This window comes from Falco cherrug, chromosome 5 (assembly GCF_023634085.1).
Source record: "Falco cherrug isolate bFalChe1 chromosome 5, bFalChe1.pri, whole genome shotgun sequence".
Taxonomy (NCBI): domain Eukaryota; kingdom Metazoa; phylum Chordata; class Aves; order Falconiformes; family Falconidae; genus Falco; species Falco cherrug.
This window is the reverse complement of record NC_073701.1, coordinates 13381196-13401576: the sequence shown is the minus strand read 5'-3', so window position 1 is coordinate 13401576 and position 20381 is coordinate 13381196. Positions and strand designations below refer to the sequence as shown.

Sequence of the window (20381 nt, the reverse complement as noted above, 5' to 3'; positions counted from 1 at the left end):
TCGCAAAGTCTTTTTTCTCCTTCTTTTCACCTTACTTTGTCCAGAATTTTTGATCGTAAATTAATGCTGATATATTTGCTGTCATAATGCTTACAGACAGGTTTGCAGCACTTGAGTGTTGCTTTAAATTTGGATTCTTGTCCTCATTTTTGTCCCTTAGTAGATCAGGGTCAAAGAAACACACTCTCTTCAAATGTTCCTAGTTAGGATATGGCAAGCTAGGTAGTTTCAATTATTGCATGTTCTCAGTTGGAAGTCAATTGAAAATTAGCAGAAGCTTTCAGGTAATTCCTGTGCCTACTTAGAACTGTGTAAAACGGAGTTTTATTTCAAATCAGAAATCGGTACCCCAGGTTTCAATGAGGTGCTGTCCTGGTACTCTAAAACATGCTCTTAATTCTCAACTGGCTTGTCAAGTTTTAGATTGGCAACCAAACCTGGTAACAGCTGAATGTGTTCTTCATAAGATTTCAAACACTTGTCCTTCTAAAAGGTGGAGTAGAAGACTTGTCTGTCACACCTCCTACATGCTTCTCCATCCAGAGAAACTGACCTCGTGCTTAAAGCAGAGGGCTGGGGCTGGGGCGGTGCGGGCTCTGCTCTCAGCTGTGCCGCAGCCTTCCTGCATGGCCTCGCTAGGTCACTTACCTCCCTGTACCTTCCTTTCACCATCACATAAGACTCTGCTACCTCGTGAAAGGTCTCTTTGTTAATGTGTGTTGAGCATGCAGGTGTTTCAGGTGGAAGGTGATGGAAATACAAAATACCATTCCTAAATATTCTTTGCTGCCTGCAGTGCATTGAGCAGTCATCTGCAAGAAGACTGTTTGCATTTTCTCTCATGAGGTAGTAGCACTAGTTTTGATTTTCATCAAGTTTTCATGTATGTTTTAGGATCTGAGATTTTGGTCCAGTGTGTTATGGATGTGGATTGCAATCCCAGTCTCAATGTCCAAAACAGTTCTAAAGTCACAGGAAATGCTTGTTTTGCATATGTTATTATTGAGGAAAACTAAATGGCGATAAAAGTATTCTAAAATGGAAAAAAACTTCCTAGTAAAAGTCATGCTTATGCAAGTGACCTCTCTGAAAATTATAAAACCTCACAAAGCACAGTGTATGTTTCATAGGAAATAGTATACTCGCCTTTCAATAAAGAGTATTTATAATTTTTAAAAATAAAACATAGCATTGGCATTTTTCCAGGTTATTAAATAATGCAAAAGACTTTTTCTAGGTCTGTACAGTTAATTTGTATTTTGGAGTCATGGTTGTGTTTAGTGCTTCTTTACAAAAAACATTTCTCCAGCTTTTGGAATTGCATGTTCCAGAGTTTTGGTACTCTGTTGCAGCCTGTCCTGGAACTAACTGTTTTGTAAGCCTGAATTAAACCTCTTGAAGGGATTCTCAGTCTTCTCTGGAAGATGTAATGAAAAGTAATAGTAAGCTAAAGCAGAGGGTCTATTTAAGGCCTTTAATGATAAAAAGCAAGTTATATAATAGGGAAGAATTTTGCCCTTAATATAAGCGTGCAATATTTTTTTCCCTACAGCATTACCAGGTTCTATCGTGGATTGTACAGATATTACAAAACATTTTTTCTTTTTTTTTTTTTTTTAGATTATGAGCCAAGGTTTAAAAATTACTAGTAATTCCGGATATGTCAGTGCTGGAGAACCAAACTTAAGACCTTGCTGATACCCCTTCCAGAGGTTTCAATTCTGCGCAGGAGATCCACCTATATAAAGTGTCGCAGGTTGGGATATTAAAGTCCAAACTTGTCCCCTTTCAGCCTTTGACCTGCTATAAATATATACTTGCCTGTTAATACAAAGTGATGTCTTATATATTTAATAGCTTCCTTCAGTAAAAAGTTGTGCATGTTTCTGTATGGGAAACATGGGGAACATTACACAAACAAGAAATGTCTTTCAAGCTACAAGTAGACTGTGGCTTTTCAAAATCTGCAGATTTTCCCTGTAAATTAATCTTCCCCTATCTTTTGTTGGTGTCTTTCAAGTTCTATCAGCTTCCAGCTAGAAAGCTAATGGTAACACATCAGAATTGCACCCTTTTAAAAGAACAAAAGGAGGATACACAATGACACCAAATCTGTGCATGTATTATTTACCTAAATGCTCGTTCATTGGTACATAGACAATTTGTTCAATGCTTTATCTTCATATTCTGTTTTGCAACACCAGTCTGGCATCATTAGACATCCACCCGCAAGCATTTTAAAGATTTTTTCCACACGCCCATAAAATTGCACCTTCCTCATTGAATCTAAAATCAAGTACACCTGTAATAACAAAGCAGTGGAATAGTATGCATCTCATCCTGGATGTTTAACTGCATTGCAGTAGAGCTGTGGTGGATTGCCTTCACAGACTCAGTGAAATTAAAGGTCGTGTCCTAATGGTATGTCTTCCTGTTTAAAATGAATAGCTTGTAAATGTTTATCTCAACTAGAAGTGAGAACGTGGTCTACATTTGTGCTCTCTGATTCCCATTTTGAGAAACCATGCAGCAAAACAGCTGCATATCCTTTCATGTCCTTCTTTTGCTGTTAAACATTTACATCTTTGATTTTAGTTCTTTGCCAGGTTTCCCCCTCCTTGCATTTGGATTTCTGGTTGAAGCCGTCTAGATTTATAGTGGGCTACATTGTTTTCTGCAGAAAAGAGCGAGAGAAAGAAATAAATCCAGTGCAGAAGTACTGAGAATTCATGTACAGCGTCATACAGTATATAGTTTCTTTGTGTTCTGCCAATATATATTTCAGTTTAAAATGTCTTGAAGCTGGTTGGGACTATTTCTATAGAGAGAGGACCAAAATATACAGTATATTGGCTTCCATTTTGCTGTTTTTGGACACTCAGGGCTACTTTCCATTTCCTACAATGTTCCAATATAACTAAATCACATATACTCTGTAATGGAGGCTTCTGAGACCTAGGGCTTCTGTAAAATGTAAAAGAGCAAAGTAGTATTTATACAGTATAATATTTTGATTTGCTAATGAGCTGTGAGGTGGGTGTTATCATGAACTACTGTGCAGCAAGAAAGGTTCCTAAAACATGCATCAACTCACACCATCTCCAAATCATTGCAGATAACAGTGTTTAGTTTCTAATTAGACTTGTGTTGTGCTAATTCTCATGAGTAGTGTAAATGATTGACATTCTGCATTTTCGTGGCAAGTACCAGAGCAGCCGACTTCAGCTCCGTGATGAAGCCAGCAAACAGCTGCTGAGAAAAGCAAGCCGTTCAGAGAAACTGATTTGCAAGATTAACACACACTGGTTGGTATGGCCTTGTTCTGAGGGGGAAGGAGGAAATAAGGCACATAGTCTTGAATTAGACTAATGATATTTTAGTCCTAAAAGGATTAGGAAAGAAATGTTTAACTGAAAAAAATATATAATCCTATGCATAATAGTTCACAAATTATTTATTTACTTTGTATAGTCTTTTGCACTATTTCATAGGAGAGGTTGAACTTTATTCTTCTTCCGTGCCTCAGTCCCCTGTATTTAAAATACAGACAGTTTGTCCTGACTCCTGTTTTCTGTACATGTGAGTAATAAGTGTAACCTTCAAGGCAGAATCTTGTGAACTATTTCTTAATGGAACATACCAGAGCAGCATAGGCATTTTACGTGGCTAAAATTGTTTCTGAATAATTTTTACTAGCATGTTTTCATTGTGGCTGTCTCAAGTCAACGTTTTTGGTAGTGCAGTTCCACTGCAGAAATAAAAAGAGCAATACAGATTTGATATAGACAGTTTTATTGAACTACGTTGGGTTATTGTAAGGTACATCATCTAACTTAAACTCTCCAGTCAGGTCCAAATCCCTTCAGTCGGATTCTAAATGTTAAGTTCGGCTTTTTCATCATCGTAATTACATTCAGCACTAATAAAGACTGTGCCTGTGGCTCTTGGGTATTATTCATGTAGCATTTGAGTTTTTCGCTGCCTTTAAAGCTTCACACATATCAACCATTGAAAATACCCTGTGAGTAGAGCAGTACTGTTGTTCTGTTTATGGACTGGAGACAAGCGACTGTGGTTAGGTCCCTTATATGTGTTGTATTACAGGCAAGAGGCTGGCTAAGGAGTGGCATTTTCTCAGGATGATCAAGCTGTGGCTTGCTGCAAATCCCATCTGCCCTCTCAGCATGCAGTGTCAGAGGCCCTTCCTGGAACAAGCTCCTTGGGTGATTTATCTGCATGAGGTTGCCGGTACAGGATCACTGGAAAGGCAGATGGGACATGTGATGGCAGACTTGGACCAGTTGCATTTGGCAAAGAATAGATCTGTGGAGTATGATAGTCACTTCATGGGTCAGAATTTCTATTTAAGTTGGTATTCCTTGTGGATTTCATCACCCAGTCCAGTGTAAGTATCAGTGGTACCGTGCAGCTGGTGGATTTTCAGAATTGCTAGGTGTGCCGTAGAGGCTGCAAAGGGTGTGTTTGTACAAACCGTGAAACAAATAAAGGTATTTGCTTTCATTTGTGTACCTCAGCCTGCCAATAATACTTTTTTGCAGGCTATGTAAATAAAGTTCTGATGTTGCTTTGTCAGTTGATGTTGGGGTGAATTCAGTTAGATTTGAAAGCCTCAACAATATCCCAGGTAATAAAAGTTAATCATGAAGTATGAATGATAAAATTTCTTATCTGCTTGAGAAAGAAAGTTGTAGGGTAACCCAAACACACAGTTTACTTTCCCTCTGACTCTGTTTCTTTTTTGTCTCAGAAAACACAAAAAAAGGGCTCTGGATCTTGTGAGAGCATTAGGAAACTTTAGAAGAATCATGTGGCATAACTACTCACTTGATCCAGCTGTGGTCAACATGTTTTAACTATATGAAGTTGCAAACTGCTCATGCTTTATTCTACTGAGTAAAGATCTTCTGCTGCTTTCTTTGAAGATGAAACTTGCCTTGGACTTCACTGGCAAGTGGAATCAGGCTTGCTCAGATCCATGTTGTAGATTAGGGCATTTGCTTGTATTTCGGCTACAGTGTTTTTTCCAGTTTCTCTTCCACCACTGTTCTGTTGAAGCAGTGCAGCTGACTGGAGGGCTGTAGGCACTGAAGGGGCTGGGGCATTAAAAATAGAAGCTTTGGGTCCTTTTTCATAGTCAAACAAATTTTTATATCCCGAGTGCAGTATTTTATGCTGCCCAAGGAAAAGGATATTGTTTCCTGTACTTTAAAATAACATGAAAGCTGTTCCAGCTCTCCTTCAAGCCAGTGGCAAAATTCCATTTGCTTTCAATGGGAATTTGCAAAAGACCCATGATGCAGTTGCTGTCAGAGTAGAAGCAAGCTGTGCGTCCGTAGTACCATGCAAATGTAAAATTCATACATTCCCTTCTCGTTTTGGTATAACTAATTCTTTAATTATTTTCTTCAGAGAGTATGGAAGTGGTTGGACACAGAAAATAGCTGTAACAAGGATTACTGAAACATCCCTATTCCTCCAGACAGTCAAAGGGATGGCCTGTAAAACAAGGACTTGCTGTCTGTAGAAAACTAGCCTAATGGCTGCAAAGGACATTGCAGTCGGGACTCACTGTTAAATCATTTGCCCTGCTTGTTCAGCAAAACATTGATGGAAAAGGGGAGCAACTGTGAACATTTGAAAGAAGTAATCATATAATGTCTATTCTAGTTACCACTGTGTCTTAAAATAGAAGGACAATAAAACTTAAATTTTACATATAGAGATATATGGTCCCTGTAGATTTGGTGCCATTTCATTTGGACATTTCAGAGAGAAACTGCTCTGGTTTTGGAGAAGTAAACCTGTTACTCAGGCACCTGCACATCATTCAGAGAAAGACATGAAGTGTGTGACAGCATTCCTACCTGCTAGTATTTTGTTTGAGTTGGTATTAGAGCACAGGGAAGGAGGGACCACCTTCTTTTCCTGGGTGTTTCCTTCCATTTGGAAGGTGAAGCGTCAGCTACTCTTTGAATGTGTAATAATCACCAGTAAATCTCTACATCTAAATATTTGCATTAGTGAACTAAAGTGTCCCGAATAAGTGTTGTTGCAAAGCAGAGATCAAAATTTAAGAACTTCAAGGAAGACATTTCTGTCTTTAAAGTGAGTTTCCCCTGGGGCTTCCCCACCACAGGACTGCACAAGTTTGGCTGCCCCAGAGGCTGTTCTTTGTGCACCTCCAGCTCACCGTGCCTGAGCAGCCTTGTAAAGGGCAACCCAACAGTGAACCTTCGGCATCGCAGTGGCTTGTATGAAGGGAAGAGTGTGTAGATAAATGTACCTTCCAGATACCCCCATGAGCAGCATGGCAGGAAAAATAAATTTCTCATGTTCTCTCCACATGAGATCATCCTTAAAATTCTCCAGAACAACGAGGCTTCTCTGCAGCTGTGAAGAGCCCTAGGGCCTTGTCAGGCATTCTTGCACTCCTCAGCTTATTCTGTTGCACCTTGATAGAGATAAGACTAATTATTAGATCTTCAGCTTTAGACTCCCTGCAGTTACTCAGTGCACAGAGTTTTCTTTATCTATCCTTTTCCACTCTAGCCTTACAGTTTACTTTAGTGAGATTATGTACTTGCTGCTAATGGCAGAATTTGGCTACCAGGAAGGGATATGGTTTTGAACTCCATGGGGTGTTACTGATGTGTACATCACCTGATCTCATCCAAATAGTGGCTGCTCCATCACTTTTCACAGTATACTTTGCCTTAAGATTGGAAAATAATTAGTGGTTTTGGGTGGTCAGCTTCAGGAATCTTCAAAGGGACCCAAAATCTTCAGTAATTGCTGTTAGGGAAGAATTGTGTCTTCTAAAATCACATTGCCCCAGGTTTTGAAAATTTCAGGCTTGCATCAGTATTCATGAGAGATCCAAGCTCAGTGACACTTAATGAAAGAATACCTTTATGGAAAGTACTTTACATGCACAGTAGATGCATTTAAGAATCCATTTGAAATGTATGTGTAGATTCTGATGTTACTAGAAAGGCAAAACTTAGCAAACATTTGAAACTGGGAACTAACATGTCAATCTTCTGCTACCTGAACTGGATTTGAATTGGACCTGTATGATGCTGGGTGACCTTTGACCACATAACACATCAGCCTACCATGTGCTGCAGTCAGTATCTAATGATAAGGAGAGGCAGAGACCTGAAGAAGCAGGAGGAAGTGAAGACTTGGACTTGGGCCTGTTACAAGCCCATGATGGTGTCTGGGTGGTAGGGCTGCTTTTCATCGATGACCACTAACTTTCATTCACATGTTTTTCTGAAGGTAGAAGAAACTACATATTGTACACAACTACTAATTGTAATTCAGAATATGTATTTTTTTAACTATGCAATCACTTGCAGTAGATACAAGATAAGGAGTGTTAAAGCTTAGATCACACTGATCGTTATTTTTTAAAATAAACGCGAACCTTAAATTGAGACAGCATGTCAGCACTTACTGCTGATGGAGGTAAATTGATGCAACCAGACTAGAAGTAGTTACGATACACAAGTGATAACTGGACTAGCCAGATGACCTCCAGTGACTTAGAGTCTTCCATTCCTGCACCAGGTGTGTCTACCATGTGCTCCGTACCACAGACTAGTGGGATTTGGAAGAAACAGTGAGAAGAAGAGCGCATTTTATTTGATGTTCAGAATTCTGTTTTGAGGAGGCCATATCTAAGTTGCTTCAGCCAGAGAAAGGCTAAATACAGAAGAAGAACTGAGGTATACTCTGGACATTCTATAACATTTTCATTCTCATCCAGCTCTATGTGAAGTTGTAATATTTGTGTGTGTATGTTGATTTATCTTCATGTTAATGTCAGTGAACTGACTCTTTCACAAAAATAGAACAAACATTTTCTTACTGGTCTGGAGAGAAAAGTGGTCTCTGGTGTTTATTCTGATGAATTTAAAGGTATTTCACAGAGTTGTTTACACATGCAGCAACCAAATTCTCTGCTTGTATGAACTGGCACAGCATCGCTTTACTCAGTGCAAGCTTATGCCAGTTTATGTGGCAGATAACTTGGCCCCAGTGTACAACAAATGGTTTGTTTCTCATTCTCACAATTCCTGAGTAACCAACAGAGGGAAAGTTTTCATTAGCTTTTGAGCATAGTTTTTCTATAATGTGTATACTCTGGGTGAGTAGTCCCAAGCCAGTGAGGTGTCTGTGTGTCATAATGGAAATGATGTACTTGAGCTAATACACTTTTCTGGTTCAACAGAAGAAGGGGAGAATGAGAGGGGTTGGCTAAGCGGCCACTAAATCCAGCAAAGCATTGAGCTCTGACAATAGTCTTGAGGGCGGCTCAGTTCAAAAAAGTTCAAAACCATGGCTTAAAGGAGCAGTGCAAATATTTTCCATCCTTTTCTATGAAATGACATGGTTTGTTGTACTGTTCCTTGTTTATGTGCTCTGCATGGTATGTCACATTTATCAGTAAAACAGACTGTAGGGGGTAACAGTACTTAAATGTTTCTTTTATGATGTTTTGGCTTTTGCTGTGTTTATTCTGCATTTTCTGACAAAATTCGTACTCAGATAGCTTTTTCTTCTGCTGTTACAGCATATCTGTCTCAGGCTGCCCCTAAAAAGATGAAGCAGGAATGTGGCAAAATGAACTCAAAACACACAAAGAGAAGACGTTCAAGACTAACCTGCAAGGTGTTCAGGTATTTGTGCTTCCGTTACATATATCAGTAATTGGTGCATGGCGTGGAGTACTCTGCAGTTCATGCCCTTTAAGGAAAAATGTTCTTGTTAACTCACATGAAGTGGTGAGAAAATTACATAAACCAAATGAAAAAGTGAAAAGAAGGGTTAAGGCTGTTTAGTCAGAATGCCATCATGCAACTTAAAGGTGAAGCTAGGGTTGAAAATTTGGTCTGTTAGAGTTGTAGCTTCATGTTCAACACACATTGATGCTTCTGGATGTTCTGTCACATCCCTTAGCTAAGTCAGATTTTACCACCTGTTACTACTCAGAGCACTGATGGCCATGTGAAGAACGGTGGAGAAAGTGGATTCTTTTCTGACATTCTCTGGAGCAAAATGGACATGGGGTACGGCATTATAAAACTCCCAGTCACCTCAGGAATTAAATCCTGGGAACTGTGTAAGCCCTGGGTTAGGTAGGCCTACAGTGAAGGTGAAATTCATTTTGGTTTGCAGAGGTGACAGAAGGTGCTGTGTATCTCTTGCTAGGCCTCAAGGATTTTATTGAGATTTAAGTAGTGTTATGTTCTGTATACAGTTGAAAGGAAATAAGGTGTTTGCAGTTCTTCCCACTGCAGAAATGGGACTTTCTAGCTGGATAGCAAGGGCAGTCTAGAGAAAGGTTGTAAATGTCTAGATTAGAGGAAAACAGATTTTTGTTTTGAGAGTATAAATAGGGAAAGGTAGTACAGGTCTGTTTAGTCTGTGTTATATGTCTCTGAAGCAAGGAGGACAATTGTGTGATTGCTTTTCAAAGCTCCATGTGAGCAGGTGATGACAGGCATGGTATAGATGTGCAAGCTGATAACTTAATAACAACAAGTAATTGCATACATTTTTGTATTATGATAATAGTGTAGAGATACTAGGTCCCTTTATAGATGATTAATTCAGTGAAGCAACTGGGATTGCTAACAGGTGTAAAGGTAAGAGTTGTGTTTGCAGAATGCGTCTATACAAAGTGGGTTCAGAGAAAACATCTGACTTGCATAGTCATTACAATCTTATGTTATCTTTTTACAATGATTAAATTGTTGTAATTGACATTGCAAACTCTTCTTCATAATTAAGTATTTTAAACAAAACCAAAAAATCAGAGGTATCTCCTAAGAGTATATATTTAATGGCTATGTCACTAATATGTGAAAAATCACTCTTGTTAAGTGTTATACCACATGTGACTGTCTGAAAAGCAAATAGAAGGAAACAGCAAAGTCACTCTGAATATTATTTTAATTCATGAACTACATGGTATATCAGCTTCCAGGTATTTCTTCAAGTTCATATTTCATTATGTGTGCATTCCTGTGGTTTTGTCAGTGTGATCTTAGACAGTATTGATGTACTATTTTTGGATTTTGCTACCAAACTGCTTCTTTAACTTAGTGCAATTTGCTTGATCTAAGTGAACCTCAGATAACTTATCTGCAAAATTGGTATCAAATCCCAGAGCACCAGGTTTTACTACATATAATACAGATATAACACATGGGACTGGTGGATGATCTTGTAGCATTATTAGCACTTTTAATTTCAGTATTTCATCTTCACTGGCTGTTTTTTTTTAACATCAGTTCTCCAATGCATGTAGTTGCTAGCAGCAGCATCGCAAAATGTAAAGTCAGCGGTGAAAACTCTTGGTTTTCTTCCAGGTGTTTTTGAACCTTGAGTCATGTCATTGGCCTTCAGAAACGTCCTCAGTCTCTCTTTGAAGCTACATTTTTCTCTGTAAGAACAGGAAACTGCTGTCAGAATCCCCTAACGTAGGTTTAGGAAAGTTTCGCTTCAACTTTGAAGAGTGATATTTTCCTATAAGAAAATTAATTTTATCTAAATAATTTTTACTATTAAACCTTTTGAAAATAAGTACGTTTGAGATTAAAAAGTGTTTAACTACATAGTTATGCAGTTTGTTCAGAAGAGTTAACATTATTGAGACAGGAGAAATGAGCCTTACAGAAATTTTATTGACAATAGGAACAGTGGTGCCTGAGAACATACTAGAACCTGAAATTAAGCAGTAATTCTGTACCCAAAGGTGATGGTCAAATCAAACATCCAGTAGTTTAGATGTGAATTACTGGCCTTGCTTAATGTTCTAAAAAACTCATGGGTACAATAGGCTTAACTTCGAATTTCAGGTTGTGATGGTTCCAATACTTCAAAATAAATAAAATCTGAAAGTCAGATTTTCTTCTTAGACATTTCAAACTATGGTTTGAATAACTATGAGTAACAAGCTACTTTAGAAAGGAAGATTCCTTCTTTGGGGAAAAGGTTACACTTAATACTCATTGCAAAACTTTCATGTTCATACCACAACCCCAGTACACTATTTTCCTAAACAAATGACAATTACAGTATAACAAAGCTACTTACAAGTGTTGCTGTATTCGAGAGATGCAGATTTTAATTTGTTTTGGTTTTCACAGGAGTACTTCTATTCCACAAATTTTGCATAATTTTAGGACTTGAAAAACTTGAGATCAGTATATTATCACAGTCAGTATTTCTAGAGGATGATGGCATTTTAAAAGGAACTTTTCCTAACTGGAAAGCTTTGCAAAACTCTTCAAAATCCTACTCTGCTCATTCCAAAACACTCTGTATTGAGTACAGGAGGAATTAGTATCAAGATACTAATAGAGAATGTGATACAGGATTATTCCAATTAATGGTGTTAACTACTTCTTTTATTCCTGTTTGCTGCATTTTGTAACCAAGGCAATGGTTTTAGAAAGTGCAGGAGTTTCAGTTACTTTTTTTGAATATTGATTCTGCATTGAGTGGTAACAGTGATGTCTGGGTGCTGTTAGGCCGATGGTGATGTTTGGATGCCTTTGTTTCAAAATTACAGCTTTGCAGCTATTGGGCAACCAAGACGTGAACAGCTCCTACTGCAAAATGAAGGCTAGGTAGCAGTGGTTAGTTCAATGTCAGCTGTAACATCTAAATGCAATGAAGACACTTGAGAAGGAAGAAAATTAAAAATTAAGACAAAATGATTATTTAGTTGGCAGCCTTTGTGTGTGTTGGAAGTTCCTGAACTTGTGGTCTGCAAGTTTGGTTCCCTTGATAACGTTCAAAAACATGAACTGACTTTTTTCTTTCTTTTTTTTTTCTGGAGGCAGGGCATGTATTGGACCTAAGTAGCATGTATTGAACAGTAATGTGGGGAGGGAAGAGGGTTTCAGATGTGAATTAAGCCTGAGTTATAATGACTCATAACTGACAACAAAACACCCAAGAAGAGACATGAGACAGGATGAGATTAAATGAGACAAGCCATGAAAGAAGGGGCAGATTTATGAGTTATTGGCCTACAGATGGAATGTGAAGATATGTAAGTGGAGAATGAGATCATCATGAAGAAGTATGCCAGGGGAAAAGGAGGGGGTTCACAGGACAGATCCCAGTAGCCTCTTGCAGATAGTGGGAGGATTGATTTAAGCCAAAGGAAAATTAGTATTCAAAATGATACAAAGATGGGTTAGATCCCAAACCTCAGAGCACCTTTTGTCTCACTACACTTCAAAAAACAAGAACCAACAGTTCGGATGACCCTGAGCCTCCAGCTGTATGTGAAGACCATGTATCTCGATGGTAATCACACCTAGCTAAAATCACGTAAACATGCTTTCAATTTTGGTAATGCAAGGCAATTTTCAGTAAAGAAACTGTTGCATTGCTTAAAATAAAGACTGGAGGCAAAATTCTCACCTTCAATCTAAACAATGCGGTAGTTTTCTTAAAATGTTGAAATTTGCCTTTCATTCCTGAAACTGAAAGCATGTTTCCAAGTAACTATGTCCTTTGTGGTACACTGCAGCCAAAGCATTTCTTATGGATTGTAGAGTGGTGGAATTGATTGCCAAGTCTGTTTGAATGAAATTTCAGTTGGCACAATTATAATCCATTTCAAGATTCAGCATCTTAAAATTTCCACCTAAAAGATTAAAATAAATACTTGGCTGCTCACAAAGTATTAAGTGGCACATAGAGATCTGTGAAGTTTCTGTGTTACTTTGGTTGTGCCCCCCGCCCCTTTTCTAATTTTGTTTTCATATCCTGTAAAGAGTGATTAGGAGGATCTGTTCAGAGAAGTGCACAGAAGTCTGTTATTTAGCTGAATCTGCAGAATCAGTTGGCAGTCTCATGAGAAAAACTTTTCTGGTGGAATTTCTTCTTACATCTGATTCTGATAGGAATAGATATGAATTGGGAAGAGGCAAAAGAGTGTTTCTCACAGATTAAATCATTTTTGCTCCTTGTCTTAGCTAAGAATAGTAGGGGACATCTGTGCTGCTGGTGAGATTGAATTAAGTCATTAAATTTGGTAACTGATGGGTAGAACTTGAGGTAATCAGTAAAGCAGGTTTGATTTTGTTGCGTGTCATTAACTTTTTGTTTGAAATTTAATTTTGACTATGAAAGTGAACTACATTAAAAATTCATGAAAGTTCTATTATTCTAAAACTGTATCTGGAGCTATTAATTTTGGGGGGAACTGAAAAAAATGGGTAGGTTTTTTTCCTTAAAACAAGAACATTAAAAAATACTGAAACATTTTTGCATAATTCGAGCCAGTAGGCTGAAACAGGATTTGGTGAAGCCTCAGTCTGTAATATTTTACATATTGTTTAAGTATTGCTGATCATTCACTCAATAACAGTGTGCAAAAGGAAAAGGGGTTCTGTTTAGGAAGGGCTGGAACATATGAGCATAAGAATGAGCACGTGAGCTTAGTGCCGGGACTCGTCCAGCAGCGGGTGGATTGTCCAGCCGCTCGGACTGTCACCTGTCCTCAGCACTGGCCAAAACCAAATGCCTAAGGAAGTGTGTAAGAACAAGGAAATTGTATATCATATTCCAACTAAGTAATCTCTTGGTGTTCGGCCATCCCAGAGATATATGCAGCCAGGCATAGTTTCTTTCTGTTTAGTAACTGGAGCAGATTTCTGTTCTGTATACTTGTGTGATCTCCCTCCGAGTCCTGCAAACCGCGTTACTCAGTAGCAGAGTCCCATAGCTTAACACACGTGTTATGAAGAGTGACTTCCTTTTTGTTTGTTTTGAAACTGCCTCCTGCTAGTTCGAGATGGAAGGATGCTTTATGGAATCTGACAGCAAAGCTGGTAAAGGATTATTGAGATTATACTTTTGAAATATGATTCATTTTTACAAGTTAGTGTGGTGAGTAGAACCCACTCAGGTAATCCAGGACAGGGTATCATTGTAAATGAAAAAACTACTAACCTAAAAGGTCTGCGCTTCAGGAGAAATACTGTCTTCACAGCCGTGTGGTATTTGGTAACAGCAGAAAACCTCATCATAGGCTCCAATTAAAGGAAGCATTTAAGCATATGTTTAACTCCACTTCTGTGCTTCAGACTAAGTATATGCGATACCAAATTGGGGTGTTATTCTTGAGGTACCTCTCTAGTTCCAAAATTTAATGCTGCTGGAACATGTATATTTATTTAAAAAAAAAATAATTGCTTGATAAACACCATATGCTTTTGACTTCACTATCATGTGACGTGTTGGATGTCCTTCATTTTATGTAGAGCACTTCTCCTAACTGGAATCTTACTGAGGCGAATGGTAGAGAGGAGTGGGAAGGGGAGAGCAAAGGTGCACGAGGAGCCCTGCTGTTTAAAGAATGTAGGAAGTACAGAATTCATCAGTTATACGGTGAGACACAAGATCTCCTTAGAATGGGCTAATAAATGCTTAAACACCACTTAAATAGACAAAGGAGATCAGAAAGACTTTAAGAGTTAAATTGTCAAACTTTCCGCCTTCAGAGAGTTTGATGGTACCTTTTCTTTCGTGGTAGAACCAGTGTTTTATAAACACACCTGTGGTTGATGAGTTAGGACATTTGCCAGAAGTCACAAGGTGTGCTTAAGATTAGAATTCTTGAACTTTTCTGGGCATAACAATAGAACACAAAGGATGTATTACAGGTCCCATGTAGCCTCTGCCCATCACCGAACTCTCAGGTTATGGAATGAAAAGAGTGAGCAGATTTATTGATCCTTCAGGATGGGCGTAGTGCAGAGTTAGAAATGAGCAAGTTGCAACTGCCTGAGCTGCTCTTTGTCCTCAGACACAGTCACCCCTTTGTAGCATCTTATGTTAAACAAAAAGAAGAGCCTTCTGCTGTCTTTGTAAAACACATTAAGAGCTTCAAATGGAAAGCAATAGAAAGAGCAAAATATTAAAATTACTATTAACTCACCAAGTTTTGCAGACTGCTAAGGTTACCCCTGCAAAAGCAAATGACCAGCCGAACATACAAAATCATGATATTGAGAGAATGACTTTAACTGAATCACTGTACCATCTTGCTGCCTGTGGGAGTTTTTCCTTACTAGATGCCACTTTGAGAAGGTTTCTTAACGCAAACAGACTTTGCACGTTTTAATCCACTGAAACTGAGCTGTCTTAAATGTAAGATCTTTTTGGCAAAATACTATGGTAAATATAATATATGACATTATATTATGTAACAGTGGTATTCTTAAATTAATCTTACAGTGGAGTTCCAGGTTAAAACTAAAGAAAAGCTGTGTATAGTACAATATTTGATCATATACATCCTAAATCCCTTTTATGCAAAGATAAAGTTTGGGAGAAGACAAGTACCTTTTTTTTTTTGTTGTTTCTTTCTTTCTTTCTTTTCATGTGACATCCTGGGACACTGAAAGATTAAAGCCAGAATGTCAAAAATTGTGAAGTCCTGTTTAGGTAGCAAAACAGAAGTCTCAGCTCTATTGACCCTGGGCTATTGCAAATATCTGATCGTAAGAATTGAAGCAGGAACTAGCTGATGCTGAACTGACTTGAGAATGTGACATCAGTGGTGGGCTTTTAGAGCTGGAAAATAGAGAAGCTGTTTTGAAAATCCATTTTGGTGCAGGAAATAAATCTGGCTGCTCATGTTTAATCCAGTGTTTTAAACAAAACAAGTTTCTGGGGTTTGGTAGGTTTTTTTAAGAGACAGACAGTAAAGGGGAAAAAAACAGAAGGAATAAAAAGCCGTCATTACACTGGAGAGGAATAAAGACAACAGGAGAGAAGGTGTAGGTAAGAAAATGCCATGGACAGTACATTGCTGGCAGTGAAAGATGGAACCCTTCAAAAGAAATGTCAGATCTGAGATGCCAGAAGGGGTAAAAAACAGGAATTATTTTTCCCACAGTGTGTTCCAGTTGAGCAGAAATCAGAAGAAACTGTGAGGCCCAGTACAATCAGAAATGTAATGCGTTGGATATTGATGGGTACTGCCCATCAAGACATCACAAAAGGACACTGTGAAACCCACCATTATGGGATCGGTGTGGGTCAGCAGTGACTGGCTTTGTTATGTTAGGAAGACTGCTAATAGCTGTATTTTTCAGGTAAGGTAGGAAATAAGTTTATTTCTAAATCAAATTGGCAGAATACTATTTATAATCAAAATAAATGCAGCCTAAGCAAAAAATCTCAAGTGTAAACTTTTACAATCAGTGACTTTATACACCTTCCAGAGGGGGTAATATGTCTCATGTATACTCAAGGTTTGTACTGATACAATAGAAGTATCTTAACTTAGAATTCTGTCTGTTCATTTTCTTTTGAAGCTGTTTGCTGCATTTCAGACAGGTTAAAATGGAGTGTTTTTCTGACTCTTGGGACTAACACTCAGCTTCCCTATTATGTCTTATTAAAGGGTCTGTCAAGTTTGAAAATCAGTAATGTTAGAATAAAAACAGTGGCTAGAGAGAAAGGCACAATATGCTTAGGTTTTCCAGCCTGTTAATAAGTGAAGAGTAGGAGGGAAGGCAGTGTTTGCTACAAGACTGAAGGCTACTTTAGGTTCCTTCTTTAACTAAAAAGTGGAAAAAGGCTTTTATTTTTTTAGAGAACAGCATGTGTTTGTATGTACTCAAAATACTGATTGATTTGCTGATATTATTGACAGACATGGCATGCATTTCAAGTCCTTGAACAACAATTTGCAGTAATTCTGTTTTCCTTTGTGGAGATAATTAAGCCACAGAACAGCTGTCTGGTAAACAGTGCTCTACTACCTGGTCCCAGCAGAGCAGAGGCAAGGCAGGCTTACTTTGGCCAAGCGGTTGCAGTTACTAGATGGCAGAACTGGGGTGAGAATCAAGTCTTAACCAACCCTTTTATGATGTATGTTGTGGCTGGGGAGGATGGACTCGTAGTGGTTATACCTAACAACATCTCATGCAGTGTGCTACGCAAATGCAGAATAGAGTGGCATTTTATGTGTAGAGAAAAAAGATACAACTGTGCTAAATGCTCTACAAGCACACAATAAGGGGAATCCTCATCTCGGTGCTACTCAGTCTGTCTAAAAGAGGCAGAAGTCTCCTGAACATTTCTTTTAAACAGTAAAACAAGGTAAGCTGTGTCTCAGCTGAGCAAGATTTAAGCATGCGTCTTCATTTTCTTCTTGAATCAAGACCATGTATTAGTTAAAGAGGACACCTTTCAATTATAGGTGTACTTTAATGCCATTTCTCAAAATGTGATGTACATCGCATTATTTCACAGAATCACAGGATCATTTAGGTTGGAAGTACAAGCTTCCTAAAACCTCATATGGTTTGTACAGTATCCTTCTTCTCTATAAATACATAATTTATGACCTTTGTACTCTAGAAGGCTAGTAAAGACCCTGGCAGGACATCACACAACCTCTTAATATAACTTCCCAGCTATTTGTGGAACTCTGCCTCTGTGTCACTGAGAAACAAAGTTGGAGGTGACAGTTCAGATTTTGCATCCTCCTTCCGGAAGCCTTTTCAATCACGCAGCCAGTTATGTATCTTACTGTGCGTTTATAGCTTAAGGAATCATTTGCAGTTGAAAATAGTCCTGGGCACAGTGAAGATGGACATAGAGTACAGGCAAAGGTACAGACAGCTCTGTTACTGCTTTAAGGTACTGAAATTAAATGTATGTTTAATAGGTTTCTGTTTCAGTGAAAAATACAATAATAGATGTGATTATGTACAGTTCAGTAAAGATGCAATTTAAAATGTTAAAATATTTATGTGAAATCTCAAATGATATCCTAAGTAGGTGTTATATTAAAATTGCATATTAAAACAAAACACAGATTTCCCTTCCCTACTTAGTGTCAGTTACTTCATTTCGATTACTGGAAATATTTTTCAGTTATTTTTCAGTTTGCTGATTTTTCTTTAGTTAGATAAGCAAGCTTCCAAGTTCTAGTACCTTCATTGCTTAAACTTCTTTCTGCCTTGGGAAAAAAAAAATCAATGTTCAAAATGCAGGCATACTGTTTTCACATAGCCATACCGTTTTCAGATGTTCATACATGTTGCACTGTTCTGGAGTAACATGTTAATATTGGAAGAAAATATGCATCCAACTGTAGGAAGGCTTCCTTAAGTCTTTTTGTTGGGCATCAAGGCAGAAGTAAGTTGCTTAACCTGGGAATATGAAGTCAACAATCCTGAGTGTCCTATCGCACTTGCCAGTGGGTTGGCTTTTGTGTAAAGGAGCAGTTTTCAGATTTTATACGTTTGTGATTGCGAAACAAATTCCAAAAGAAGAGTGGATATTTAGATCTGCTTAGGGCTTTAGAAAGATTGGGCTTCTGTCCAGCATGTATGGACTTGCTCTCTGAGCCCCCTGCCATAGAGTTCATTTCTGTGCCCTCCTTGGGCCACCCAGCGCAGGTTGTGAGCTGCTGATCTCAAGCCACCCAGCTTTTGAAGTGGAGTGCTGAGCATCTGCAGCCTTTGAGAGAAACAGAGGCGAGGAGGAATGTGGTTTTCTAGGCTCATACATACAGACCAGCACGTAGGCCACCACAGCTAGCTTTTCTTGGCGGTAGAAGTGGAAACTGGATTTGGGCAACAAATACAGTTATTGCAAGGACATTTGTTGTTCGCTTAACTAGGCTTTGGTGTTTTTTTGGTAACTGGTCAGCATAGGCTTCTCCGAGATGTGGAGAACTGCTCACACGCATAATTTTAGTCATATGCCAGACCTTTTCAGGTCTTTCCCAAATTGTGTTACTGGTGAAAATACAAAGTGCATTGCATTTGTCACACACATTATGCTTCTTCAGGGCAGGAGTACAATTTAGAAGTAGAGATGAGAATACAAGTTTTATTTGCATTGTGCTACTGCAGTGACACTTGCTAAAATGATACTGGTTCAAGTGCATGTGGTAAAGCAGCCACTTAATTCAATGCAGGATTCTGGAAAATACAGCAATATTTCAGGTGAAAGTAGCGTATACCACTAGCTTATAAAAAGCAGAGATGGTGATCTTTTTGTAAACTGACTTTTCCTGGGTTTTAGATAGAATTTCTGTTTTTGAAGGTTATACCTGCATTAGTGGTACATGCTAGTCAGTGCATCATTTAGTTCACATATTTCATCTGCATCATTGGAGATATGGGTCTGTTAGTGTCAAGTAAATGTCTGTTCTGAAGATGTTTTTATCAGCAATTAGAAAAAATTGAAATTAAAGATTTCCTCAAACTTTGTGGTTCATCCACTGTTTTGCTATTGAATTAATGAATGCTTGGTGCAAAACTGCAACTGCAAAGTTAGATGCTATTGAAAGGGAAACTCAGGTATGTTTTATGGAGTTCTTTTTTCTTGCTTCCTTGTGATTACACAAACACTGTTATTTTGGGGAGAATGAGAGAAAGTTCTAAAGGGCAACTGTCAGAACCAGGACAGAGACTTGGTCTTTGTGACTCTTGACTTTCCTCCTTCCCTGCTGCTGGAGCTAAAAATGGTTTGCAGCATTTTGAAGTCCCAGAGCTTGTAGTCTCAGTTATGTGGGTATATTCTGTGAGAATTAATAGTGCCGGTGGAATTCAGAGTTGATAAATGCTACTATTCTTTTACAATTATATATTGAATGTTACCTGTATTACCCTCTCAGGAAAACACACTGCACTTCCAGGGAAGAAACACATAACATGACATGAAGAAAATGAGAACATATTTAAATAGAATGTCTCCAGGATAGTCTAGGGAGAGATTAAACTGGAATTCAGCTGAAGTCTTTTGTAGGCACATGCACTAGTGAAGAATTAACAAAATGGGAGAGCTGAAGGGATATGCTTAGCTTGCCATTTTTCCTCCAGCTGGTAAAATCTGGTACATCGTTTCTAACATAATGTCGTTTGAATATTGTGCTCTGTTTTGGTTTGCTTTTAGTTTCTTTGAGGAAATAGTTCCAAAGCTTCGATTCTTTTCCTGCTGTTGTAGGACAGGGTTTCTTACAGCAACATCTAACTGGTTGACTTACGATAGGAAAAAGTGCTGTGAAATACAGTGTATAAATAAACAAAAACAGAAAAGCTTTTTATGTGTTTGTTCCCCACTAACTTCTTTCTGTGATTGTAATCTCAGTGATATTTATAACTGTATGAAAACAGTGTCTATCTGCACAAATACTGAGAAGACATGCCTGATTTAGTTGTGCATATGAAGAAAGGGAACTGCATAAACTATTTTTCATTGCTCTTGTTAATTCTTGATTGAAATCCATTGAGCACTGTTGTTTTTTTGCTGGTAATGCACAGACAAAAAGAGCAGACTGTCACCAAAGACAGTTCCTT

General features: G+C 38.3%; 1 long non-coding RNA gene across 1 annotated transcript in view; it reads left to right on the top strand.

Annotated features, from left to right (window-relative positions):
* LOC114015886 (uncharacterized) overlaps positions 1–20381 on the top strand; it is an 82248-nt gene that overhangs the window by 35693 nt on the left and 26174 nt on the right. The window contains exon 4 of the long non-coding RNA XR_003560063.2: positions 8600–8705. This is a non-coding gene — a long non-coding RNA (uncharacterized LOC114015886). The remainder of the gene's footprint in view (positions 1–8599; positions 8706–20381) is intronic.